General features: G+C 41.6%; 1 protein-coding gene across 6 annotated transcripts in view; it reads left to right on the top strand.

The window, feature by feature from the left end:
• Positions 1-5539, top strand: part of PPP1R12A (protein phosphatase 1 regulatory subunit 12A) — a 139179-nt gene that overhangs the window by 470 nt on the left and 133170 nt on the right. The window lies entirely within an intron of this gene.

The raw sequence follows: 5539 nt of genomic DNA, 5'->3' as shown, positions 1-5539 counted from the left end.
GTCCGTGCGCGGCCCCGCGGGCTCTCGCCGGCCTCCCGCCGCCCTCCGGGGCGCGGGGGTGGGGGGCGGCGGCGGGAGCCTCCCTGCTGCGGGGTGAGGGGGCGGCTTCCCGCGAGGGCGGGGGGGGCGAGCCGCCGGGTGATTTCCGGGGCCGGGGGCGGCGCGGGGGCGCCCAGGACCGTTTGTGGACGTGCGGCTGGGGTTTGGGGTTTGGGGTCGAGACGGAGAGGAGTGTCCTGGGCTTGTCTCCGGGGGGTGTCCGTGCTGCGCTCGGACGACGGGGGATGCTCAAGGCAGCGACCCGCAAGGGGCGCCTAGGGACCCCGCAAGGGGCGCCTAGAGACCCAGAAGGGCCCTTAGGGACCCGCAAGGGGCGCTTAGGGACCCGCAAGGGGCGCTTAGAGACCCAGAAGGGGCGCTAGGGACCCCGCAAGGGGCGCTTAGAGACCCAGAAGGGGCGCTAGGGACCCGCAAGGGGCGCTTAGGGACCCTCGAGCGGATGGGCGGCCCCGGCTCAGAGGGTCGGCATGGGGTTTGCTGTCGTCTTTTTGGGGGGGACTCGATGACCAACGATGATGATACTAGGAGTCATCGAGAGCCCGGAGCCGAGCGCCGCAGCAGCGGACGGCTTCCTGTTGGCTTCTTTATTCCTCCTGGTCCCTGGGGAGGGGGAGATGGGGTGTAGCGAGCCGGCGGGCGAAGGGGAGGGGGCGCAGGTGGGTAAGGTAAGGGGGCGTCCGGCAGGGCTTGCCCCCTTCCCCCTCCCCCTCCCTCCCCCCGCCCCGCCCCGCCCCGCCCCGCCCGGGAGCGCGCCGGAGGTCCTGCAGCCCCGCGGCTCGGCGTGTGCACTGCTCAAAGCTTAGAGACGCGGGGAGAGGCGCGCGGGGCACGCTTTTCAGAGCCGGGCACCAGGATTTACCTTTGGGGGATGGGGAGGAAAAAAGCCGTTCACAAACTTTGCTCAAAATGGATGCTTTGTGCACGTTAAAGTTTTATAGTAGTCCGATTGGGATCTCTCAATGTTAGCCAAATAAGGAGAAACTATTGGCAATCCGGAGATAATGTTGCCCTGCCTTTAACAGGCCAAAAGCAACACCACCACGCAGAGCGCTGCATTTAAAAAAAAAAAAAAAAAAAAGCGATTTTTTTTTTTTTTTTTTCAAGCGACGGTAGTAGGTGACAAGACCTAGAGACCCTTTTTCACATTTTCTTACTGGGTGACTTGGAATCACCGAGAAAACTGCTTGTGCAACAGTGGCCTTCCCTCCACCGGGAGATCTGCGGAGCTGCCTCGGAGTGCCTCGGTTATATGTGGAAGCTCACAGCTGTTTATTTTATTTAACACCCTAACAAAAACCCTGTTCAGAGGTTGAACCTTGAGGCTTTCATATATATATATATTTTTTTTAATTTTATGAATATTGTCTTGGGCTTTTTAAAGGTGTTGCGGTGGCATTTCCCTTTTTACCGCTTCCTGTTTGGTGGACGATGACCGTTTTTAAGTTTTATTTAATTGAATTCTCCTATCAAACTTGGCTTGTAGCCTTTGTTTACAGAGTTGACTGGATGGATTGAAATGACTGACACATTGCAGGGCAAATCTGGAATTCAGAATGCGGCACCCAGTTAAAAAACACACACACAAAAAACTACAGCGCCGTCTTTGGTTCTTTTTTTTTCTCTTTCATTGACTTTAGAGTCTCTAATGTATAGCATACTTTCTGTTTGGCTGAGGTTCATTTTAAAAGCATAGCAAAGTCTAGGTTCCAAAAAAAAAAAAAAAACCATGGTGCTGAGAATGAAAGTTTTGGCTCTAAAAATGATTAAGTAGTTATGTAAGATGAAGGATCTTTGAAGCGTGTTTTACATGTTTCAGGATGGAATTGATTCTGGAAGACACAGTTACTGTATGCTTAGGTCAAGGTACGATTGGATAATTGTTTATTTACATCAATACGTTTTATTAAAATTTTCACATAGAGATTTAAAGTTACCACACTTGGGGAGGGACCCAATGGTACTGGCTGGGAGGAAGAGGAAACCTTTTGATACTTGTATTAGAGTAGTATTGGCCTAGGTAGGAAAAGAAAATTCAGGGAACAGACTTCTGAAGGCTTTTTTTCCTCTCTCAATTTGGACATGTTGCAAGAAGTCCCAGACTTCTCAGGGTTTTCCTGATTAACTGAATTCAGGAGTTAGTTTGGCAGCATATAGGTACAGTCTTTTGGGGATTTTGTTTTAGCTGACAAGCCTGTGAGCAGGAGTTTAGAAGTTTATGCATAACCATTTGCATAGTATCTTTTTGTAATTTATCTGCACATTCCTTACGTCAGCGAAAAAGTCTTTAAAATATCAAGCATTAAAATTTGTATCGTGTTTTCTTCACTTTCATTTCTGTATTATCACCTCTTGTACTTTTTTCCCAGTGTGACTGAGAACAAGGAGTTTGCTTTGGGCAAATTCAGGACAACAGATAGTGAAAGGTGATAAAACTTTTTAAAAAAAATCACAAGAAAGTTTTAAGCTTTTCAGAAATCTCTTGAATGTTGCTTGTCTTACGTACTTAAATTATAAAGCCTAAAATTGACCCACTGATATAATAGCCCTTAAATAGTGTTTATTTCATTGAATTTTCAAGAAATCATATAATACCTAAAATATTTTTGCTGGGTTAATTATTGATTAGTCTTTTGGAATACACTTTTACCCTTTTGGTTTTAATCAAGTATCTAAAATTTCACTGTCAGGAGAAAAGTTTTAGAAACTTCACAACCTATAAATATCCTTCATCTTTTACTTCCATTTTTAATGTAAGCAGCCTATACTTAAAAGTTTATTGGCAGAATGTGCCCTCTCATTAGAAGTTACAAAAGCAACTTAATTTTCAGCTATTCTTTCTGTATAGAAATATGTCATCCAAATTGGAGAAAAAGCAGTGTTCTTGTCAAATTTCCTGTCTTGGTCTCTGGAATAGCCTCCCTCCCCGACTCCCATAGCTAGAAAACAATGCTGAACAGTACTGAAGCTAAAATAAACTTCTGATGTCCTAGAACTGAAGTCTAGAGTAGATTTTCATTTTTATTGGTGGACATTAATTAGCTCTGATTTTATAGGTACCTGGTGGAGTCTCTACCTTGTGATATCTGTATTTCAGTATGCATAGAGTTTTCTATAGAATGCCTTATTGCTGATTCCTCTTGATACCGGAGTCCATAAAATGCAAGACTGAGATTTTTTCCATCAGTGTTGAGTTTAACCTTTGATTTTACCTTAAAATCTTACCTACTTTGTGCCAGTAACTGCCAAGTCAGCTTCCAGTTTTCACATTTCTGTAGAGCTCCAGTCCCTCATTTCCATTTTTCTAGTGATGATGTATTGATATGAAGTGAAATATTAATTCACTCTATTGTGATTTTATATTTAAAAATACATTTTAAGTAGTGACATAGTAAATAGATGTTCACCCCCTTCTGCCATAGAATAGCAGTTACTGCATTTACATTTAGCTTTGTGATTTCTTCAAAAGATTCTTATTCAAACATGGATTTTCATAGTTATAATTCAGTTTTATAATCTACTTTTATTAACATTAGTTTATATATATATATTTATTTATTTATATCTGTAGACTTTACCTATGTCCCTTTTTCAGTGTATTACTCAGTTTTAGATCAATGTCAGGAATTTTTTTTATTTCAGCCTGAAATAAAGCTTAAATCTTTCTTCACCACACCTACACTTCTCATTGATGCCTCTGATTCTTTTAATGATGTCAGTAATCTCTGGATCAAGCTTTAAACATTTCAGTTATTATTTAGTCATCCCTTATTCTACATATATCTAATCCATCTTAATAATTGCCTTTGTATCAATTCTTTTCCTTGCTACTCTCGTTATTAATCTAGTTCATGCCTTTATTATTTTATCCCTAGAGTATAGTAATTGGTTAATTGCTTTCTCTGCCTCTGTTCTCTCTCTGGTCCAATCCAACGTTCATGTTGCTGTTAGAATAATTTCTTAACAGTATCATGTTGTGTCACTCCTTCTTAAATTTAAAGTGTTTCATCATTTAGCTTATACCTGATAGATCTCCATTGTGTTCTATTTTTTTATTCTTTATTTCCATGCCTATGGTCTTGCTTTTTCTGCCACTAAAATATCCTCCCTCTCTTCTTTGCCAGTCAAAATCTTATTCTTCAGAGTTCAATAGAATTGCCAGCCAGTAGGAATCTTTCTGTCTTTTGAATTTGTATAATATTATGGTACTGGAGAAATGCTCTTCTCTGGAGTCTCATTGTATCTTATATTTTGTCTGTGCACTGCTAAATAGTGTTTGTTTTTAAGTTTGTCTTTCCTGATACACGATAAGGACCCAGTTTCCCACATGTTGTCTTTCCAGAGCCTGGCACATATTAGGTGCTCACTAAAGTTACTGACTTGTATCCTTTACCTTGTATTATAAGTACAGAGTTTTGTGGGTTTTTTTTTTTTTTAAGATTTTATTTATTCATGAGAGACACAGAGAGAGGGGGCAGAGACACAGGTGGAGGGAGTAGCAGGCTCCATGCAGGGAGCCCGATGTGGGACTCGAACCCAGGACTCCAGGATCACGCCCTGGGCCAAAGGCAGACGCTCAACTGCTGAGTTACCCAGGGGTCCCATAAATACAGAGTTCTGTATGTATTTGTATATTATGAGATAAATTTTAAAGCCTTCACATCCAGTACTTAATGTTCTTACACATGGTAGAACTTATGTGTTTATAAAGTAAATGAAAATCTTTGTTGTAGATCTTCTGTGTAGATTTTTAAAAATATCTTGAGTTTTTAAAAAGTTTTTTTTTTGTTTTTAGACTTTTATTTATTCATTCATGAGACACAGAGAGAGAGGCCGAGACACAGGCAGAGGGAGAAGCAGGCTCCATGCAGGGAGCCCGATGTGGGACTCGATCCCTGGTCTCCAGGATCACACCCTGGGCTGAAGGCGGCGCTAAACTGCTGAGCCACCCGGGCTGCCCTAAAAAGTTCTCAATATTAACCTCTTTCCTATGTAAATCTTGGTTAAGTGATAGAAAAATATTTAGTTGAATCATTAATTTGCCACCTTCATTATAAGAGTCTGAATTAGGTCCTATAGAGAAATACAAACTAGAATTACATCCGTGTTCTGTGCTATTAATTTTTTTAAAAGTTTTCCTTTTCAATACAGACTTGCAGATAAGTTTAGTATTCAGTTCTTTTGCTCTTAAAATACAAATTTTATCAACTTTAAGGGAGCCATTTGAAACTTCTTTGTAAAAATATGTAGCTCCCCTCTTGACAGTAAAAGGAATACTTTTGTGCAGTATTTTCTTAAGTGCTTAATCTTCTCAGCCAAGCCATTTTCAATGAATCGTAATCTGAAATGTAACTCTCTTTAAACGTATTCTAATAGGGCTACTTAAAGTGTTTTCCAACCAAAAGGAAGAGAGATTGGAGCAGTTGATATTGAGTCTGTTGTTAGAGAATAGTATGATTGCTATATATGAGAAATCTGTTTA

Source organism: Canis lupus, chromosome 15 (assembly GCF_003254725.2).
Source record: "Canis lupus dingo isolate Sandy chromosome 15, ASM325472v2, whole genome shotgun sequence".
NCBI lineage: Eukaryota > Metazoa > Chordata > Mammalia > Carnivora > Canidae > Canis > Canis lupus.
Note: the sequence above shows the minus strand (reverse complement) of the source record. Positions and strands in the feature narration are given on the sequence as shown.